This window comes from Anser anser, assembly GCF_964211835.1.
Source record: "Anser anser genome assembly, chromosome: 5".
NCBI classification, from domain to species: domain Eukaryota; kingdom Metazoa; phylum Chordata; class Aves; order Anseriformes; family Anatidae; genus Anser; species Anser anser.
Genome location: NC_139725.1, coordinates 8627397 through 8651375, shown reverse-complemented (window position 1 = coordinate 8651375; position 23979 = coordinate 8627397). Strand labels below are relative to the sequence as shown.

Genomic DNA, 23979 nt, shown 5'->3' with positions numbered 1-23979 from the left:
TGTACTCAAAACTGTGGCCTCTGTTGCTTTTGGATACCTTTTACAAGCAGTCCATACATCTCTAAGGCCTCATAGATAACGGTCTACGGCAAAATATCCCCATTTAAAAAAAAATAGACAAAGATTGATTAACATTTTTTCATGCTACTAATTTGTTGTGATGTTCAAAATTCACTGCTGAACCATTTTGCTCAAATGTACAGACAAATTGGATCTCTGTATTTTGATTACCCTTATCATATCAAACATAGAAGTGTTATTATTCAGTTGCATGCAATTTCTTGATATATTTTATCACCAATGCTGAGAATAACAAAACTAGTTTTATATTGCAAAATATGGGGTATGTATCACAAGCCATATTAGAAGACAGATAAATGATCTTTCCTTAACTGAGACATAGTTCTCTCAGGTATTATTTTTGTGTATTAAAATTGTAATAGTCCTACAGACTTGAAAAACTCTGGATTACACAATTCAGAGAAAGTGGATTTCAAATACTCCAGGCATTCAAAATGCCTTACATGTAGTGGAATCTTTGCAAAGTATTTCATGTTGTCAATCAGACTTATATTGAAAAGTATCTAAAAATACTTTTTAAATACTTATTTCAAATATATCACAGAGTAATAATAGAAACGAGGTGATATAAAGTGTATGAGCCATACTTGTTTTAGGACAATTACATATAACGTTATAGATTTACCTGACAAAGAAAGCGTATTGCTGTAAAACCTATTGAATTGCCAAGAAGGTACTAAAGAGGAAAAAAGATTCTTGCATATAGTGTAACTTTAAAATAGGTTGCTACAAGGTTACAGTGCCACAGATTTTAAGAGAAATATTTTAGCTACTGAATATTTATAATTAATTCTTTAAAAAGTAAAAGAAAATATTTTCAAACATATAACCTCAGATAATCTTAAAAATAACATTACTTGATAATAAAACCTCAGATAAAATGTATTGTTAGACAGCACTCACAGAACTAGGAGAAGAAATAGGCATAATCTGAAGCAAGGTGACTACTGGGCAAAAACAAGCAGATTAAAGAGCAAGGGGGTGATCAGGGGAAAAGGTGCGCTGAGGTAAAATTCTCCTTATGGAATATGAATGTACATAATAGCCCAGTTCTGTTGAATCCCACAGCTTTGTAATTTAAAGGGTTTTTGATTGCTTTTTTAAAGAATAATCTATAGTTATATGAAATCAAAAAATCAGTGGTAGCAATGAAGGTAATCTGGAGGTGCATATAGACATGCTAATAAACAAAGGTTACCTTTTCAATTTGATTTTGTGAGGCAACATAGTTATCCTGCCCTGTGCAGTTCTTAAACACTATACATCTGTCAGATTTCTTCTCAACAATTTTTTACATGCAGTTGGAAATGACAGATTTGGTTTTCTTTTTCTTGACACCATTATGAAGAACCAGGCCATTCACTGTCCAAGTTACTTTCCTCATTAATGACAGATGGTCTGAAAGAAAAAGAAAAAAAAAGTCAATATTTGGCTTCAAAATTAAAAACGGACACATCATGCTCACCTTTCCCTATTACCTTAAAAATACACACTGGCCTGCCTCCACTTTGAGCTCGTATTGTCTGAAATACTACCACCAGCTTCCTACTAACCGTGACATAAGCTGTAGCAAGCTGTCTGCAGTGATAGCCTGCATAAATCATCATTCCTGAAGGGAACAGATGTTCAGGGTATGAAAGAGTAATACCACAATTTAGTCATAATTAAAATTCACCTTAGCATGCCTCTATCAGTGAGCAGAGAGGAACATTTCACTTCTCACCTACAAAAATGAAATGCCTCTCATTTCTTCTGCTTCAGGAAAATTAAGCCTGAACCTTTTGTACATCGCTTGAGTTTCATATCTGACACTGCATCATAGAAATGACATTTTTATTTCACTTCAACTGTTAGTTTTCTTCTTTTCCAAACACTAGAAAATGACCTCTAAATGGTGTAGCGCTTCTGCACAAAATGCAGTTACAATTAAATCTTTAGAATATCATTGTACATTGCATGCAAAATATAAACAGGAACTACCTAGCTATAGACCAAACTGTGGCAATAATCATTGTACTGGTAATAATTTGGTTAGAGCTGAATATATTCAAAACTTAGGGGCTGAAGGTCTATAAAAATTATTTAGTAATGTAAGGTCACTAAAATCAGTGGGAGTTAGATGATTAGCTCAGTTAAAAATCTGATCCTTAGACTTGTAACTGCAATTGATGTTAATGGGATGTGTCTATACACACCATTTCAAAAATGTAAGCCTCATACTGCTATTATTACAGTGACGCATGACAGCTCCTTTGAAAAACTGGTTTCAAGTCACAAATCTTTATATCATGAGGCTACTTTATTATGAAATACAAAGCATATACTGATTACATTAATAGATGTGTCTTCTCTAAACCACAAAAACATAAGCGGCTGGGCTTTACGTAGTGATTTGAAGGTCTGAGAAAAAAGATAATTTATTGTGCCATCAACATTGATATTGGCAATTAATGTGAAAAAAAAGTCATTAAACCACGGATTAGTTTACCAAGTAAATATCTTTATTGACTGTCAACCTATAGAGGTTCACACTAGATTCTAAAGTCCATGGATCAGATCCTCAGTGAATGTAAATTAGCAAATATTATTGAATTAATTTCAACTACAGTAATTTACCATGACTGAGAATGTTTATTTATAAATCTACTAAGCTAGTAGGGGTAACTTTGTAATCAAAGTTACTTCTCAGTAAGTAACTGAATTTAATTTTGAGGCATTTACAGAACTGTGAAGTTTGTCTTCCTCCACAAGGATACATCTACATTAACATTCTAGTTCAAACAAAAACTGCAATTTTTAAGTGAGGAAGCTATAGCTTCCACAATGTATTTTGATTCACTTCACAGAGCAGTTTCAGAGTATGCAAACTGATGTTTTTTGCATGAAACTAAACCAATGGATGTGCTCCAGAAGTGTACCTAAAGCCCTTCCGTAAGTCCACTGCGCAGAAAAGAGTTAGCTCACAGTAAAATCTCTCACAATGTGTGCAGTATGGACAGAAGTTCCTTTGTACTAACTGCTTCATCCCACAGATCTGCTTTTCATGTGATCTACATCTGTGTTAAAAAGTTGTAACTTCATTTTCCTGATCTTTTCTCCAGAGCTCTTCCTGTTCCTTGTAAATTTCTTAACTTTGCCTTAATTTTATTTTTCAAACACCACACATGCACTTGCAGTTGTCAGGAAGGTATTCTGTAGTTGCTGTGAAATCCAGTTTGGCATGAGCACATCATCTGAACTTGTTAGGAATCTGCTGCTAAAACTCAAAACATTCCCTCTGTCATTGATCAGGTTCCAGCATCAAAGGACTTTGCCAATGCCAGTTGTACTAAGCAGACTCTTAGGGTACAAGTAGCCTTTTATAATAGCATATATAAAACCAGAACACACTGGGTTCTAACCTCCAACAGCTTAAAGTAACAACGCTAGACTGAGAAAGGCAGGAAGAGTTCACTGAATAGCATTAACAATCTGTGCATTTCAGTCTTTATTAAACAACTAGGAAGTGTTCATCATTATTGATTTGTTATTCAGGCAGGAAGCATGAATTTTTTGCTACTGTCTTAGAAATGGGACCCTTAAAAACTTGCAGAGGATTGCACAGAAGAGCTTAAAATAAACATCTCTTTAAAAGGACATGCTCAACCATCAAAGGATATAAACCACTTATCCACACAGAAAGGTTACTTTTAAACTTCATGAACAGCAACAGTTTGTGAAGACATTTTTCTTATGGACATTATTTTTTTTATTTTATACTCCCACTTGTGTAAAAAGATTATTTTGGTTAACTATGTAGGATACCCTGTCCACACAGCATATAGGACAGCCTGACTATCTCTTGGTACCTCCATCAATACACATTCCAAGTGGTAAGAGACCGTAGTAATGAGAAAGATTCACATGAACAGCGTATCTTGAATCACACCTACACGTGACCTATCCAGAAAACTGATTTTGGAATAAAGAGGTGGTTGCAAGACCAGTTTACCTACTGGGAGAAAAACATCTCTACTAACATTGGGGAACAGATCTTAAGATTTCAACTAAGCAATACCAGCGAGTAAAAACATGGATTGACTATCATTTGCGAATTTTTCAAATAGGTGTGTTTTCACAGAATTTGCAGAAGGCCCAGCCTTGGATGAGGGAGCTCTAACATGCATTGAAAAGTTTAATCTAAGGCTGTCCCATGATTAAATTTGATAGGGTATTAATTTATACAGTTATTGGACACATTATATGCTATTTCATATCTAAGCAAGTGTTACAAGTTGGCTGGGATAACAGCAAAAGAATGTTTTTCTGTTTAGGTATCGAAACTAAGTGTAGTTTAATTTCTTCCTGTGCAGAGCAGTACTTGGAAAAGAAGTGGCAGCTGATTTAGATTATAATGAAAGATGACAGAAGGTGAAACATAGAGATTGCTTGGCATTGAATGATAAGAGCTAGTAGATGCCTTCAGGCAAATTTAAGAAGATTACATCTGCTTAAGCCAAAGAATGTGATGAAGAAAAAATTTGCCTACCCTTTAAGGTTACATCTACAATATCCCTTAAGGCTGGCTGGAGAATTGCTCTGAAAGACAAGCTTGTCTATATTCTACAGTATAAGCCTGCGAGGAGGCTTCAAGCACAATAGGAATAAGCCTTCTGGGAATCTCAATGGCCAAAAAATGCTAAACACGACCATTTCTTCCCAGCCTTGACTGAACAAGATGTTAATGTGGTTGTTACGCACACAGAGGGCAGGCACTACAAGGCAATTAATATACTTCTGCCACTTCAGAACCATGTAGACATAAAATCAGGCACTTGAGTGTCTTCGTGTTCCCTTATTTTCAACAAATTACTTTTTCTACCTGAAATTGTCTGAACACTAATGTTGCTGCACGCCCTTAAGCCACCATGATCCTATCTGATCTGAGAAGCTTGGCAGTTATCTTTTGGGACTCACAAACCAGGAATCCTCTATACAGATATAGAAAAGAGAAAAGATAGGCTTCTTGCAGGGGAATAATAAAAGGACATGAGAAAGCAGTCACAGCTGCATCATGGGAAAATTTAACTAAATATAAGGGGAAATAAATCACAGTAATTAACCAGTGGAATGGCTTGCCCAGAGAGGTAGAGGAATTTCCATCTTTGGAAATTTTCAAAACTTGACTGGACAATGCCCCCAGCAATCTGTCCTACTGTTGAAGTTAGCCCTGCTTTGAGCAGACTGCACCAGATGACCTGCAGGGGTCCCTTTCAATCTAAATTATTCTGTAGTTCTCAGTTATCTGCCACTGTGCAGCAAATAGTTCTAAAAGCTACTGCCAACCATAACATACCTTAATTTGTTAGGTCCTAACCACTAAGCACTTGATACTGCAAATTTACAAATCTTAATCCAGCTTTTTCTACACATAATTTACATATATTTTAATGCCAGAATGTACCCTAATTTTCAAAAAATAAATTATATGACTGGTATTATGCTTAATGTTAGCTGTTGAAATGGTATAAACAAGATCAGCAACGCTGCAAACAATTCACTACAGGAAGTGGAACTACAGAACTCAGCAAATTAAAATCACCGTTAGAACTGTGGACAAGCAGAATATATTACCTAAATGGAAGTAACTCTGCCAAAACACATGGTAACACTGCTACTGCTAGTTAAAGTGGTTGCAAATCTTTAATCATCTCAAGATGGCAGAGTTACAGTTCAAAAATTCTTATGCCATGGAATCCCTTCCTGCAGCAAAAGGCTTCTTAATGATATGATGACATAGAAGCTTGCTAATAAGTATGAAGAATACCACTTTCAGAATAACAAATATAGATTCATAAAGCACATAAATTTTAACCTGAAATTCCCTAAGTACTGACCAGACCATTCATGGTCTAAATCCAGGTTTATGTTACATATATTTCCTATTACAATGAACTTATTTCAAACTACACTAATTCAGTTTTCTTGTCTTCCCAACACCTATCTCCTTCATTCATGATCACTTTATACCATCACTGCATAACAAGATTTACAGAATTATAAGAAACTTTCTTCAAATTATAAAACGGAATAGACTTATAGGCTTAAAGGGACTACCAAATGGTATTCCAAATATGACAATATTTTATGCTGTGTACTGTATTATTTTTATATACACACACATCTTTAACTTCTTTCCCTTTCCTCTCACCTTGACAGAAATAAATACTAACAGATACCCAACACAACTTCGATAACCTCTTGAATAAAAAACTTAGTCTGCAAAAAAAATATTTTAATCTATTAAAAAAGGACATAATTTTCTTTGCTAACATTTTATAAAATTCTGAAAATCGAGTGATACATTTTAAAGGGAGAGTAATGGAGAACTGAATCTGCAATTCATCTTATATACTAATATAATTGTTTTAATGTAATAAATACAAAATTCTCTAAAATACATTTATGAAATAAGAATGAACGCCTAAGTTTCCTAAAATATAAAACATTCTAGTGGTAACAACATGTGAAGTTGCATTCAATTACATCTTTTGTTCAAATTAGAGATGCCTCTGTATTTGGGAAATATATTATGCCCAGGTCACATTCCTGTGTTTAGGTAAGTTTACAGTCACTCCCTTTCCTTTAAATACTTGAGAGTTTTGTTGTTTCTACATGTTCTGAAGTGTCATCATTTATTACCACAGGCACAATTGCTATATTTAACTAATAATGACAGCAGTTGTCATTAAATTTTAAACTCACTAACGCAAGTCTGACATATTATTTGAAGTATGTCTTAATTCTAAATTTGATTAAAATTACAAACATCCCATCTTTTCTGCCAATCAAATATTTCATCCCTTTGCCCTGAAGTTTTCTATGAACTCTTCATAAAAAGAGGTCATGGTATTAGAGTCCATTTAAACTAGTAAAGACCCCCAGGTTGTGAAAATACTTTTACACACTTTTTCCAAAGCACAAATATAAATTTAGCTTCATCAATGAATGATGAATGTTTTCCACCATGTTTTGTGTGACAGAAATCTGAAATCTACAAAAATCAAATTAAATTATCTTGAAAAATGAATGTACATTTTGCTTTGTGAAATAACTGAAAATATACATACGATTAGCAATTAAAACTGCTAATACAAATCTTACAAGATAAACATGGAATCGATATTAAAAGTTAAGCGAAAGTTCCTATGATTATACTTGAACAGTCCAGAAGCAATGAAAATTGTTTCAAGAAATCCAAAATTTGGTGGTGCTAGTTTAAAATAATGTCATTCCATATGAATTCTTCCCTTATTTACACTCAAGTAAAGCTGAAATTATCTGGGGAATTAAGCAAGTGTAAATGTGAAACAGAATAAATAAGGAGCCCTTAAGAGACTGCACCAACAACACATCATGCTAAAAACATTTAGAGACTGGATGAAGGCTTAAAGCCCTTTGTCTCTATCTTAGCCCAAAATTCCATTACTAGGTTGATAGTTTACAATGCAGACAATTTTCTTCTGTTTGGCAGACAGGTGAGAGAATTTCTCTTGGTCACCATTCCTCTCATTTTTTCCTTGAACTTCTAGATTTCCTGAATTAGCATGATAATGCTTGGAAGACTGTTTTATTCTGGATTGGGAAAGATTTCTCCATTCTGCACAGCTGGCAACCAATTTTTGTTAGAGGGAGTTATATCAAGGGTCAGAAATTCAATTATAAATTACTTTAAATAGATTCTTACTAGAGTCTCTAGATTAGCAGGGATACAGACCTCAATGTTTTGCATTTCTTGAAGAATGTTTCATCTTAACAGTCCTGATTAGTGCAAACAAAGGAACTAAGACAAAGGTTCTACAGGCCAAGATCATTAGCTGATGTTATGTGAAAGGTACGGACAAAACTTTATTACAAGCCCTGGTTCTTTGTACGCATAAGGATGTCTCAGAATTTACACTGGATCTGTCTTCCGGGATACCTCTGGGGAGGTTTTAGGTCAAATTCAACTACTGATTAAACAGAGCTGTACTTTTCACATTTAATTACATTCTGTTTGCTCTACGTTATTGCTTCCATTTTTTTATTCAAAATATATTTTCAAAACTAAATTTGGAAAGTAATTTTCCAGTCTAGAAAATAGCATTGTTCTTGTTGTATTACAGTATTGCTGACTTTAAGCACTTTGGTGATTTTTCTGTCCTAACCAATTTACCTTATCTGATTTTATACATATATATATATATGTGTGTGTGTCTGTCTGTCTGTATAAAAAAGGTAGTACATACAATACTTTTATACACACACACAATATGTTTGTATGTGTGTATGTATATATATATATATATACACACACACACACGTATTATCACTTTTGGCTATCAATTTACAACTTCTAGTCAAGTTGTCATCCTCATTCCATAAAGCTTATTGTACACTCAAAGAAATCAGTCTGGTCAACCTGTCATGGTGGAAAATTTACTTACAAACCAGTAACGTCATCAAGCTAAAGTATGCCACAAAGGCTTCTCATATTTCTTTAAGAATCTACCAAGGTTAATGCACAGGAGATTAAAGTCTAAGTCTGGAAAATAAAGTTAAAGCCTGACAACAAACATTTATTTTGGTTATTGAACCATCACTAAGAATAATCTCTGTTTTACTGGCATCTCTCTCAATGAGCAGGGTTTTTATCATTCTAGCTTTAAGGATACAGTTTAGTGGAGGACTTGTTAGTGTTAGGTCAGAGGTTGGACTAGGTCATCTTGGAGGTCTCTTCCAACCTAGATGATTCTGTGAATCCATGATATGATCAAGCTAATTTCTAAGTAAAGTATCCAATTCCATTTTGATATATGATGAATCAAGAACAAACTTCTATAGCTTACAACAAACAAATCACTTTTCAGATCTTTTTATCCTATAAGTCAGTTGAGCTCATAGTATATGATGACATACATAAAATATTCCTAAAAGTTTACAGAAATATAGCATATTCCTTTTTCAGATCAAAATTCCAGTACATATGCATTTAAATAATAGTATATAATACAGTAATTACAAGAAAAATTGTAATATAATGCATGAACTTTAAATTCATAGGTGTTTTTTTCTGAAAATGAAATGTAACATGACAACTTCAGTTTTTACATATTGATAAGAAAAAGCACTATATTATTTTTATGCTTGGAAGTGAAACATTTCCAAATTAATCAATAATCAGAATGGGGAGAATCAATCATTTAACTGACACTTACTCCTTACAGAAGAGGAAGTCTTATTTTAAATGTACTCACAAAGATTCTTGTCAATTGGAACCTGTCTTGGTAAACTATTAAATGGTGTAGATCATACAGCATCTAAGCGTTCTTAAACAGAAAAAAAATTCTCTCTTCATTTAAATACAAACCTGAAATGCAGCACTAAGAACACTAAACATGAATTACCTTTTTTAATGTCCCCTTTTTGACAGTATATCAATAAAAGACACAAAGTCTTATTATGTTTAGTTTCACTTTTAACATACAATAATGCAAACATATACAACTTACAATTATAAATCTAAAAGGGAGGATTACAGATATTTAGGCAAAGTAGTAAAAATGTGAACTTTTATTTACTAATTGTTTCTACATCTAGTGTTCATAGACAGTAGCAACACAATGTCAGAATTGTTAGATCATGCTAAACAAGGTTTAAATGTTTATAAAAATTATTGTTGAATAGAAAATAAAAGGTACACTCATCCACAATTAAATGCAATAAATTAATATAGAATACACTACCTATTTTAGTTCTTCACTATTTTAAAAATATTCATAAAAATAATTTTAAAAATCTATAATAGTGAATTTATTTTAATTTGAGACAAAAAAATCTCAATACCTAAAATAAAATGTACTGTACTGTTGATTTTTTTTTAAGTTATAGTTCTAGAATGATTCTTTCACTTTGCTATATTGGGACAAAAATTCGATAGAAGCATGCTTTCCAACATTCTTAAAGGAACAGTACAGGATACAGTGTGCTTTAATCCAGCCACCAAACTAGCATAGCAAGCCGTGTAATAGAACATGAGTACCTTTCACTTATGGTGCACAAACCACAGGACACACAACACTTCCTTTAATACGGTGATCCATAGAAAGAGACCTGAAGATTGGTCATAAACAACACTCTGCACCCCGGTAATGAAATGGATTAACCAGATGAAGTGCCTATGTGGTCTGCAAAGTGGACCATGCTTCATGCAAAGAAGCCTTGTCACTATGACTTACAAAAAATACAAGAACATGGCATATCAACAACAGTATTTTGGCCAAAATGCTGTCTTTAGGACCTGATTCAGTTTAAGATTAACACAGCTAAATTAGCTGTCTACTACATGTAAATTACCTATATGTGATCTGCACATCTTAGCTCCCATTATAGGCAGTGAAGGTCTAGTCAGTGTAGTCATATAAATATATAAATGCTTAACTTCACTACTCTGAAGACGCCTGCAGAAATCACTGATGTTACTCTCAGTACTACAGAGTGAATGAGACCTGAACATAATGGTTTTGTATCGCAGTCTAAATCCATAACTGACCAATCACCCAAAGCTCCTTTATCTCCAACTTAGTAACTCTGAAGCATGATCAAGTTGAACAGCTAACACAGAAACTTAAAAATTATTGAATGGAAGCTTACAAGTGGCCATGGTTTACATAACAGCATGACTGATTAAATGCACAAACCCTTTAGGAAAGAACAATAGCCAAGTAATTATTTTATCATTCAAGGTTGCTAAATGCTAATTTAAATGAATTAAATTCAATTGAAAGAACTTGGTTTCAGTTTAAGAAATTGGTAGCTAATGAAGAAAAAACCAAGCTGTACACTGCTGAGACACCTGAAATTCAATTACAAAGAGGTGTGGGAGTACTATAAGAACTGACAGGATAAACAAGAGGAATTAAAAAGCAGAAATAAGAACAACCAATATTTTTTCAAGTTCAGTAACTGTTAGATATACAATTGTCTGCAAACAAACACTCAAGTACATGATATTCCATATATTTCCAATGAACAATTAATTAAACATGATCATTGACCTTCACTATATATAAATTATATGGAAGAACAACATACCACATTACATCTTTGGCACAGTTCTGCAACCTACTAGTTCACAATAGTCCCCCCCAAACATGTTTTAAATGCTTGAGACTTGGTACCTTCTTGTTTACTAAACTTCTATTGGAATAAGACCTTAACTGATATGTCACATGTACTTATTATAAAGATTGATAATTAAATCAAAAAAAGCGACAGCTTTAATTTTTTTTTATCTCAGATGACAAAATTTAACAAATTATCTCTGTATCCTCATTAACTTCACCCAAATGTCAATTTAATATACCAGAAAGATGAGAAAGTGAATAAATCCAAATAAGCTGGACAAAGCTATCAATATCTCTGGGAATGTCAATTTATCCAGGTATTTATACCGCTTGAAGCAATGAAGGTACACACAAGATGTTATACTCTTGAACCACCACATTGTGACTGGTTCAGTATTTGAAATACAGATTTCAACAAAGGTTGTAAATACCTTGTAAATATTTATCTGTAACTATATACATAAAAAGTCTCATTTCTATGTGATCACATGTACATATTTGCAGGGCTGGGACTTTACAATTTATCACTGATCTCCCATTCCCACGCAAAAGGATTTGACACTGCTGTTTGACCTTGTTATCTATGTGTTAAGAATTTAAATGCAGCAATCAGTATGTTTATACTGACAAGTCATACTACTCCATGCTGTATTCCCAGTCTTGGGCTGGAGAAAGAAAATATAAAATACATACTGTATGTCCCTATGTATACTCCTACATCTCTAAAATCTATCTTCAATATATTGAAACTAATTTAAAGTATATATATTTTTGACCCATATTACCATATATGCACAAATAAGAAGAATATAAGCAAAAAAAGTACTATGGAATGTCATATAGAGATTAATGAACATCAGTTCTGATTTTTGAGCACATGGAATTCTACATTATTAACTGTCATTTTCTAGTTCTATTAAACTTGTAAACAGGAGTATTAAAAGGCCTATTTTCTGGTATTGGTGTCTTTTCTACTTAAAGCAGTGACTTTTTCCTGTTATACTTACCCTTTTAATGGACACACAATATGCTACTTTGTGCCCAAACTCACCTACTCTTTCTTTTCTCAAAAGACAAGGCACATCTGCCACCTGCTCTAGTCTGTGTCCCAGCAACAACTGTCGAGCAGCAAAAAGATTGATTATCAGTCAAAAACCATTCAACAACACCAGATTTTGGTAGGTTAAGCTTGCTGATCCAGCAAGAGATGGTGTGAAATTTTCAGTAACATGTGCCAACATTTTGGTGCTAAAAGAACAGCAGTGCATGTCACAATGAAACACAGCCAAAGATATGCAGACAAAGCACAGAAGTTTTTGTTTTGAACTTGGCTTGAAAAAGGAAAATGAGAGAAAGAAAAAAAGACTCACTTAATGAATTTGAAAATCTACCATAACACTCGGATATACGCAGGAAGAAACTATAGTAACAAATTATAGTGGTACCCATATAAAAATGCTACAATAATAGTATTATTTCAGTGATTTATACAATACAAATAGCAATTTTATCACACGCTTTTGCAAGAATAAATACAAAGATTTGTGCCTTTTACTGAATATATAGGTCGTTCACTATAGCCATTCTAGTGAATGGATCATCTGTATCATACTCACAATAATTTTCACGCTATCAACAACAGCTTATCAGATGTAAAATTGATGATGTAAGACACAGGTTTACTTACATAAGTTTCATCCATGAATACCTCCACAAATATGCAAACATGTCTTTAATTACAGGACTTAGATAATAAAAGCTCTACTAATTAGTATTAGATTTTTATGGATATACAGAGAGCTACGTAGTAGTCATTTTCTCAGGCTAATAGCCAGTTATGAGTACTATCTAGATATTTTCAAATGTTATCTGCATTGAGTAATATTAATATATGTGAAAGAATTAAAGAACAGTCATTGTTTCAATATTTACAAATTCAGAATGGAATATTTAACACTAATGTCTCATAATACTTCCCAAGGTGACAAAGGCTATTTAAAAATTATGTAGAAAAATAAAACCAAAGATTCGTATCTAAAGAAACTACGTAAGAAAAATAAGCATGCCCGAAAGCATGAAGAGTATATATAACATATATAATATCCATATAAAATAAGCTCACTCGCTGAATTATTTCTCTTCTGATTTTCTTCTTTGCTGTCCCTAACATTTTAAAAAATACAGCACTCATTTTACTAATCCAAGATTATACAAATTGGACTGTTTCATATAATGGTAGACATTTCACTGTAATTGCTTCTACCTACACATACATTATCCTAATAATAATTTTGCTTTTTATAATATATTAGCTTACATTAATTAAAGGTTCTTTATCACAAATTCCAGTTGAACTAATCATTGGCATCTTCAGTTTGATACCAAACTCTATTTAAGTTAATGTTCTGAAATGTTGTCACAAATTTGTTGCAGAAATCTCAGAAATTTCTTCATGATCTTAACATATGATAAAGAAAACGATTTACATTCACATTTAAAATGTGAATGATTCAGAAATAGTTTCCCCTTGTAAAAAATATAACATAATTACCAGATTGGTAAAGGAATGAGAAGAGAAGAAAAGAAAATTGTTAATAATGGTCTCACTGAACAATTAAAAATTAATAAAGCATGGTAAAGTAGATATTCCATATTGATGGATTATACTTCCAAAAAATTTAAAACAATGACATTAATGAATCCAATCTTACATTCTGGATTATTTTTACTAGTGGAATATGCTTAATTAATTATGTCTGTTTTATGTCACTGAAACTAAACAGTAAATTCAATAATCTCTTTACATTTTCACCATTTAACCTCCTGCAGGCTCCCTAATGTCTATTCAGATCTATATTAAATTAAGTACCAATGCTAATGAAGGGCAATAAACGTGGCTGTCAGTAGATTTTTCTTTCATTAAGCACATTATCCTCTTACTGAGCTGTAAATGAGTAAACATTAGTTTTGTTAAACCATGCAAAAAGATAGGATGAAAATCATTTTTAATTGCAACCCTTAAGCCATTTGCTGGGGGTTCTCAGTTTTGTTTTTTACCTTTAATTTTTTTTGAATGGATCTATAAAGGTCTCTTCCGCTGAAATATAAATGTCGGCATCATGGGGTACGTCTTTAGGTTCTAGCGCCTCAGTGTCGCCTGCCAAGAACACTCATTGTGCAGCCATGTTCAGGTTCAGCTTTTCAGTGCACTCCTCCAGCAGCTAAATGAATACAAGAGGTAAGGAATGCTGATTACAAACATATTTATTTTATGATCAACATTTGGTCAGGAAAAAAAAAAGGGGAAACCAGAAATCCATTCTCAACTAATTTACCAATCAATTAACAGCATTATATGTCCTTCAGTGTTTTAGTGATTACTACCAGAAGTCATGGGATAACAAGATGAGAAAAACACATACCCTTAAAAGGACTGGTTTAAAAGTTGTGCTGTTGTGCTCTTGCCTTTTAATGACAAGTAACATTGTACATTTTTCACTTCTGTATTTCTGCAATTTATTTCACTTAGTGCTTTTTAGAATTTTTAACAAGTCACATTTTAGGAACAGCGTAAAAAGGAAGAAGAGTTTCATGTAAGTTTACTTTAAAGGAAAAAAGGATTTTTGTTAGGATTTGGAGCAAAAGCTATAATTGTGCATGTAAGAAAACTTTTATTAGAGGTTCCTGAATGAATTAAGCACAGAGAAACTTCAGCAAAGATCTTTCCTGCGCCATTCTTGTAAGCTATGACTTTGATTACATTTGGCTGCTGTTTAATAACTTCAGATACTTCAAACGCCTTCTGGACATGCCAGAATTTTGAAACAGAGAAGCAGACAGCACTGCTAATTCTGTTGAAAAAATTCAGGTTAGGATATTAAAAAAATAATCCAATATTTTTGACCCTTTTTATTTTTTTTGTAAACTTTTTTTTGGAACTTTTATAATTTTGCAAAAAGACAATCTGGATGTATTGTCATAAAAATTATTCATAGTATAAGAATTTATTTCCTGAGTTGAAAAAACAGAAACTACAGATAAATTGGGTTGTTTTAAGCAAAATAAATTTAGGCTATTCCCAAATGAGCTTATTTGGAACTTTCTAGAATACTCAAAGAAGTTCTATAACCCTACCATGAAGTCCTTTTATGAAGTATCTTAGGAATTTCAAAAGAAAATCACTCAACTAATTTTAAAAGTATTCCTCAAAATCTATCAGTGCAAGTAAACAATGAATAAAATTTAATTGATTTGAAGAAAATATAATTAAAAAGTGTTTTCAAGACATACTGTGTAGGCTATTGCTTCTAGTTTAAAAAGTAAGAACTGACATCAGTCTCTTCTCAAGCAAAATTTCAATCAAATTGACAGCAATTATGCCTCTACAGTGACTGCAGATTGGGGCTTATTGTTAATTGTTTCTGTTTCCCAGATAGCACAATATATTCAATACAGCTGGCAGAATAAAGTTAAATAAACTGATACTAAGTTAAAAAAAAAATCACAACACTTCTTAAATGCTCATACCACAAACAACATCTGTATAATACTACAGCAAGGCTATCTTAAGAAAAAAAAGGGGGGGGGGGGGATAGTTTTATAATGAAATATCATACTTCAGCAAGAACATTTGTGATATATGCTCTGCATCCTAGTCTGCAACAAGAGGTTGAGTGCAAAACTCAAAATTGGTTTGAGGCCCAAGATTTTAATTTCCATTCCATGAAAAATTCATGAAAATCCTTTGCAATACTTCCATTCGTTTCAGTGAATGCTGAACTGATACTTAAAGCATACTGGTCCGTGGCAATCTTACATATTTTACAGTTTCCACATTTCTTAAATGACAAGATGATCACGTAAGAATTCTAGCCTTTTTGTCTTCTTTTTAGCGTTTCTAAAGCAAGTCGTGCTATCATATCAGAATAGCTACTTCTGTGTTGAGTGCTCAACCATATGAATGGAAAGCCAGAATATGGCCCCCTTAAAAAGTAATTATAAGTTTATTTATTTATTGGAGTTTAAGATTTTCATACACTGGGGGACAAGCATATTAAGCTACGTATCTTATCATACAAAATTAGCTATTATGAATATCTCACTGGTTTTGGATTCAGCCCTATAAAAACACACACACAAAACAAAAAATTAGAGCTATTTATACTCTATCTGGGGTCATGTCTGCACACAAATGAGGGGAAATCAGGAAAAATGTAAGCATCAAGATTTGTCTAAGTTAACACCAATTTAGCAACTCAGAATAGAACACACTAACAACAAAAAGCTTTTGATGAGGACATCTAAATCAAACACACTAAAATACACTTTTATTCAACAGGTCTTCACTTTAGCCACCTTTATGGTACATTGCAAAATCCAATTGTTCTTTTGGCTTTTTCCATAAGGAACCATTTAATTTTTGGCTTAACTATAGAGAATCAAACTCTTCTTTAAAGAGAATCAACCTGATGGATATCACCCACCCATTGCGAGGCATACTAAAAATTTGCAAGGCAAACTGGAATGCCTGTTTTATTATCATTTTATTTGTCTTTCAGAAATGTTTGATTAAAAGCAATACAGTTTTTAAAAGGATACACTCTAAGAACGTGTTAGGTCAAGAAATCTTAATAAAAGTTAGCAAGGTCTGTTTGAGAATATTAACTAAATCATCATTACAAGGTGACTGAACTGCATCAGACACGATTAAAAGCAACAGAGAAGAGCTTTGATTACCTTAGTTGACCTGCGGGAACACTTTCAGGTCTGTTTCTCTTCAATGGTGATAATAAGAAATTGTCTGTACTGCTTGATTTGTAGCTGTCTATATGTCTGATACTCCATCACAGCTCTGAACTTATTTTGTTTGATGTGTAGAACAATCTTCAAGCCTTGACCTTCTTGATACCATTGCTGATTGCAGACATGTTATGGGCAAATAGAAGTTGTCTAGAGCTTTGCTTCCCTTCAGTATTTTCAAGAACTGCTTTTGCATAGAAAGAGAAACATTTTCTGAAACAGAAATATGATAAATATACTTAAAATCTTTTTTTTTTTGATCTGGTCTTTCAACTAGTTTACATTATTAATGGTCAGCTATAAGGAGTTGAAAAGCATACAACAACTTAATTGAAGTTGGAAAATACCTTACCAAACTGTGTTCATAGTTTCACCCTGATTCTTGTTTCTTCAAATTCAGCTCAATTCAGTTATTTCAATTAATCTTTGCATAACCTAGGGCCATACTGCGAATTGTATAAGGTGCTGTTGGACAGGATTATGGGGAGGTATGGTAGGTATTTCATCTATACTATACTACACTAGCATTGTCTGTGCTAGCAAGTCTTCCTTCATATAAAATCAATGTAAAATTGTCTGATAGAGCTAAAACAAAACAAAACAAAAAAAGATTCAAACATTAAAATAATGAAAACAGAAGCCTTCAACTTTTAGTTTGAGGTTACTACTAATGGCTCAAAATTACTTTATACACAGGTCAAAAACATGGATGAAATATTGACCCATATGAAGATCATACAATCTCATTTTATCCTATCTTTGGAAGACCTGAATCACCACTAGTATAACTGTGCCAACAGCAGCATCAAAGATCAAGAAGACAGAAAGGAATTGGATGAGGTCAAGTCCTCATTCTTCTTTCATATTCAAGTAACTTTTAAGTGTCAGAATACTCCCATTATAAATTACAAAAATGAGGTCACAACAAACATGAAATTCAAAATTTATCTGCATGAACTGCAGTATGTATACCTAGGAAATCCTTATGCTAAAATAGTATGAACACTGGAATACTAAAGGTTGGACTTTAATATAAAAATTCTTTTTAGTATTACAACCGAACATATTATGTGGGGCTACATATCTACAGGACTGCTATTACTATTGATCCTCAGTCCTTGTTCAGCTTTTTTCTTAAAATTTACCACCATCTACTATTTATACATACAGTGTATGTAAACCTTAGGGTACTTGTACATACACTCCAACTCCTTAACAGAAATGGCTTCAGAGAGAAAATGAAAGCATGTAGTTACCAAGAGTAATCTTACTCTTGCAGTGCACAACTGTTTTATACTTTGAGAAAACTCAAGTTTAGATGTAACCCTGGTATCCATACTTCTGGAGATTAAACACCACAAAATTAAGGTATTAATGTGTGGAAACCTCATAAAGGACCTATTATGAAATGGTGCTTAATAGTCAGGAAAGACAGCTTGGTACTCCTTATTAAAGCAAAATTTCTATTCAGTCAATGGTAAATTTAGCTAGCTGCTAACACAAAAGTGTTGTGATCTTATTTTTATGGCAAAGTAAAAATGCCCAGATAAAGACGGAGAGAGAAGAGGTTACCAAAAATTTAAGTAGGATAAGAAATGTAAAGAAAACTAAAAACCTAAAGAGCTCTAACAACTATTTTCTTTCCCATCTAAAAGCAATTAAACTGATGCTTACTCATGGACAAACCACTGCAGTCTTTCTGTAACAACTAAAAAAGGAAATTTTACTTTCAGTTAGTCCTACGTGCTGATTTTTTATATATATATATATATACAAGAGATCAAAATTTTTATTCTACTCTGGTGAAATTTTCTAATTATTCATTATTACCTAAATAACGCACATTTCTCAGTATTTCTTCTTTAGAGAGGAAACAACAGTATACTAAAGAAAAGTAAATAGCCCATACAGTTTTTCTAAGACATGAATCTGCACATGGCAAATATTCTTTTCCCTAAGTCAAAACCATAGTCAGTTTAACAGACGTTGGTTCAGTAACAGCTATACAGGTCAAAGTTATCACACGGTTTTGGATGTGAATTCAACAGCAGGATAATGACAGTTGCCAAGGATTTGTACTTGCTGTCGCTTAGTACTAGTGTTGCCTGTCAAATTGTCTCTCTTTCTTATACAGAAGGCATGGAATTTTTTATGGATAGCAATTACTTACAATATACAATGAAGTACATCAGATGTAACAACCACCCTTTAGCCCTTCATTATTTGGTTGTCTCTTTGTTATATCTAGTCATCCATTTTCACCTAAATTATTTATTTATACTGCATATTTGACAAGCATTTTTTTGCTTTATATTTTTTCAGTAGTTGTTCAAAAGATATAGTTATTTACTTTAATATTCTCCCATTAAAATTTACATATGTAAATTTACCTTATTATTTTTATTTTTGTAATTGCACTTTGTGTTGGATTTCTCAAGAAAAGCACTATCTACATGGCAAAGGCATTTTACTTATCTACAAGGTATTAAAAATGAAAATAATAGGAATATCAGATCTTGACTATAATGGAGGGGTTAAGGATATCTTACATTTATTCATTATTTGTTTGCATCGTTACAGTATTTTTCTCCAGCCATATTTCACATTTGTTTGCACTTACATTATTGTTCCATTACATGCATGTATGCTCCACATAACCGTATTAATATTTATTTATATTGACATATGAAAATGTGATGTTTGAAGTATTACAATCCTGAAACATTTGCTGGTACAGGCTTGTATTAACATCATGATAAAACTTGTGAAAATTCTAAATGCAAATTTATTGTACCACAGTATATATTGTGTATATGATACAAAGCAAAGCCTAACAGTTTTGTACATTTAATATGTTTAGGAAACTGGCTTCATAATCATTCATCCATTAAGGGCTAGCTTAATATACATACTCTGTATCACTTCGGGAAGGACCTTCTCCAGGAAATAACGCTGCAAACCTCACATCTGCCAGAGTGGTGCCAAGTAAACGAAACTGTTCTCAACTCATACAAGAGCTGGCGATAGAAAGTGACGATTGTTTTCCTTTTATTAGGAAAGCCAAATCTCCTCTTGCAGTAATGTTTCCAATAACTGTTTATTAGAAAACTACAACCTGTTCTCAAAGGAGCACATCCCAAGTAACAACAGAATAAATACATGCTGTGTGTGAAACTCAAATCTCACTAAAATTGTTGGGAATTTTGCCAAAGGCTTGAATGAAAATTTTATCCCAGATCTCTGAATTGATGCATAGAAAGAAACTGCTCCTCCTTTCTCTTTCACCTCCCCCACTGAAACCCTGTCATCCCAGACCATGAAAGCCATGAAATATTTTCCTCCAGTACCCCAAGGAGAAGAAAGAAAACGACACTGCTCAACTAGGCAACTCATGCCTAATGCAGAAAAAAAAAATATTTATACAATACTTTTTGGATACCACAAGAATCTGACAGCATTCACTGTCTCATCTCTCTTATCCATGAAACTAGACAGCACCCAGTATTCTTTGCGTCAAACCTCAAACACCAGAGAAATGGGATTTTCTCTCAGTATCCGGAACAGGCAAAACATATTCTATGTCTGAGGAATTAAGTTTCCATGCTAAGGAAAAGAAAACTGTGTGAAAAATAAGTGTACATTTCCTCAACCAAAGTAAGAGTTCACAAGGAAATTGATAATCGAGTCATCATAGCACAGTTTTACTAGCTAGGTAGATAATAAGTTAAATAAAAAGCTGTAAAAGGTTGGAAGTTGGGTGTAACTTATACTTGCAGACCTTCAACTGGCTACCATCTGCTCCTGCACTTCTCTGTGAAGCAGAGAAAAAGGGGTAGCAGCACCTCAGGACTTTAAATGTCTGCACAGGGCCTGGTTGCGCCCCCCTTCTGGGATTTTGGCTGGGCTCGGGGCCAGCTTTGCGATGGCGCAGCTGAGGGCAGCTCCTCCTTCCCTCTGAGGGAGCTGCCAGACAGCTCTGCAGGGAGGCCCCAGCCCAGGCCGACCCCCCTGCCTGCGGGAGCTGCTTTTCAGCTGAAGCTCCACTGCTTGGCCTGGCCTGAGCTGCAGCCCCACCTGCACTGCAGCGCGGCCTGGCCCTGGGCCCTGCTGACCTGGGCCCGGGCCCCAGCCCACAGGATGCCTTCTGGCGAGGCCTGGCGATGACTGGCTGCCACAGACCCTGTCACCAGACCTGATCTGGTGCCCCAGGCCTTACCTGGTGCCCCATGTTCCTGGCTTGGCCTCGTCCCTGCCTCCTCAGCCCAGGCCTGCCGGATGAGTGGGACGCTGGCTGGGCCCGCCATCACACTCGGCCCAGCTCCTGTCCCACAGGCAGCAGCCGACCTCGCTGCACCCTGACCGCCGCTTTCCAGGCACAACGAGATTTCTTCCCTTCAGCACACACGTGCAGTATCTAGCAATTTGTAAAGTAAAACTTTATCAAACCTAAACATCAAACTTTACCAAAACTAATTGTCAAATTATCAAAACTAATCATGAAAGTAAAACCTCTATTGGTACAAAAATCCAGTGAACCCTCCTGACTGAAGCCAATTATTAGCACCGTAACTAATTCCAGTTTGCCATGGGACTGATGAGGAATAACTGGTATCTAAGTGAAGAAACTATCTAGCTGAAGAAACATGAGAAGACAATTATTTTTAAGATTCCAGTACCACTAAGTCAGCTGTAGATGGATCCAGTATGAAAGACTAACAAACACGAAAAAGACTGAAGTTTTAGAGAACGACAAAAAATGAAAATCAGCACATCTGTACGGTTTTTAGATTTTTTTACCCTTATCTGACTGAAACTGAGAGTATATTACATTTAGAAGGTATAAAAACACCTTAAATGTTTTTCCTTGTCATCATCTTTAGACTCAGACTGATGCTAAGAAAATATTTACTCAATTATATTTTTACAACTTACCACATGGTAGCAAATTAAACATCTTACTTTGACAAATGACGAGTGAAAACTTGCAATGGCTTTACTCACACATCTTTTGCCAATATAGGTTGTGCATCCATGTGGCACATGCCATATGGTATTTTTTCTGAACACTCACTAGATTGTTGTTGTTTGCTGTTTACAAGTACAAAGGACTGTGATCTTCTTTTCCTTCCTATGCTTCAAAATGCCTTCTGTGTGGACTTGCTCCATAATCTTTGCAGGTACTGAGATGACGCTGGTCAACCTGTTTCCTGAAATTTTTTTGAATGTTTTTTTGGAAGGTAGGTGTAGCATTTACCGTTTTTCAAATTTCAGAGGGTTATATACACATATATGTACACAAATTAATTCAAAGTACAGCTGCTGAAATGATCCTTTTTAGCACTAGGTAACAACATTTACTCTCTTGCAGATTCTTCCCTTAGCACCTCAAAAAGAATTTTCTTCTTTTGTGTATCTTTTGTACAACAGTTTGTCCCTGTCCCATTTATTGCTGTATTTTCATATAGTTTTGGATCCAAGAAAGCAGGTACTCAAGTTAGCAGGTAATTTACACTGAAGGAAGAACTCTGTTCCCCTACACGCCTGGAGAGAGAAGGCGCTTGCCAAAGAAAAGACGAGACACTCTGTTCTGGGACAGGCAGGAGGGCGGGTAAAGAGGAAAAGAGTGTTCGACTCTGCGCCAGAGAAAAAAAATATACTCTCATCTGTTCAACATTGGAGCAGGCAAGAAAGCCAAGAAAAGGCTCTTGATCCATGCTGGACAGTCATAAGACAGTCTGCTCATAAGAGAGGAGGAAGAGGAGATTTTACCATGCTCCTTTGCAAGGAAAAAGATTTTTTTCTTGATAAAATACTCAAAAACTAACATAATCTGCTCTAAACTCAAACTACAGATGGTTTCTTTTTTTTCTTAGTAATAAACTATAGCCTTATATATGTAAAAATGGAAAAAGCTCATTATACAATTGATCTTCCCAACTATGTCGCCCTTGGCAGCTACCAGATCCTGCTTGATTTTTTCTCTCCAATTCCTTCTGCATTGGATACTGTTGTCAAAGAACTTGATACAGCTTCAAATCTCTCCTCTTTGAAGAAAGACAATACACAATCGTACTTGGAATAATACCAAGTTATAATGGTCAGGTAGGTGATAAACCAAGGTTGTTGCCACTGATCTGTTGCTCCCTTGTTTCCATTCCCTGAAAACACCTACAAAACCTCTTAATCATATCAACCGATCCCTTTGACTAGTTATACAAAATAGTTGCCGTTTCATCGCCCTCCCACTTGCAGCAGCAACTAGCCATCAGAACAGCATAGCTGGACCTTCAAACTGTATCTTGCAGTTGAAACTGAAAAGACACCAGAAGCTTTGCTTAAGCTAGGACTAAAACCTCTGGGTAATACAGGAATATAAAATGAAATGGTATTTGAATTACAGCAACTATATTCTTCACTGTACTGCTAAAAGCCATTTTATAACTTGTCACCATACTTGGAATGTAGTTTAGTCTAAAAAATTTATGTAATGGAAAAATGTTAATCAAAAGTATGATAATGGTTAATGATAATGGATAATGATATGGCTACTGCTGTTAAAGATAACAAAAAAGGTTTTTACAAATACATCAACACCAAAAGGAGGACTAAGGAGAATCTCCATCCTTTACTGGATGCGGGGGGAAACTTAGTTACAAGGGATGAGGAAAAAGCTGAGGTGCTTAATGCCTTCTTTGCCTCAGTCTTTAGCGGCAAAACCAGTTGTTCTCTGGATACCCAGTGCCCTGAGCTGGTGGAAGGGGATGGGGAGCAGGATGTGGCCCTCACTATCCACGAGACAATGGTTGGCGACCTGCTACAGCACTTGGATGTACGCAAGTCGATGGGGCCAGATGGGATCCACCTGAGGATACTGAGAGAACTGGTGGAGGAGCTGGCCAAGCCGCTTTCCATCATTTGTCGTCAGTCCTGGCTATCAGGGGAGGTCCCAGTCAAC

The 23979-nt window shown here is 34.4% G+C and overlaps 1 protein-coding gene across 4 annotated transcripts in view; it reads right to left on the bottom strand.

The window, feature by feature from the left end:
- LOC310900664 (uncharacterized protein) overlaps positions 1–23979 on the bottom strand; it is a 191918-nt gene that overhangs the window by 159694 nt on the left and 8245 nt on the right. For all 4 annotated transcript variants that reach the window (XR_014585322.1, XR_014585323.1, XR_014585324.1 and 1 more), the window contains exons 2-4: positions 16962–17237; positions 14283–14446; positions 1280–1479 (exon numbers count right to left, since the gene is read on the bottom strand). The gene's annotated coding sequence lies outside the window, so the exon portion shown is untranslated. The remainder of the gene's footprint in view (positions 1–1279; positions 1480–14282; positions 14447–16961; positions 17238–23979) is intronic.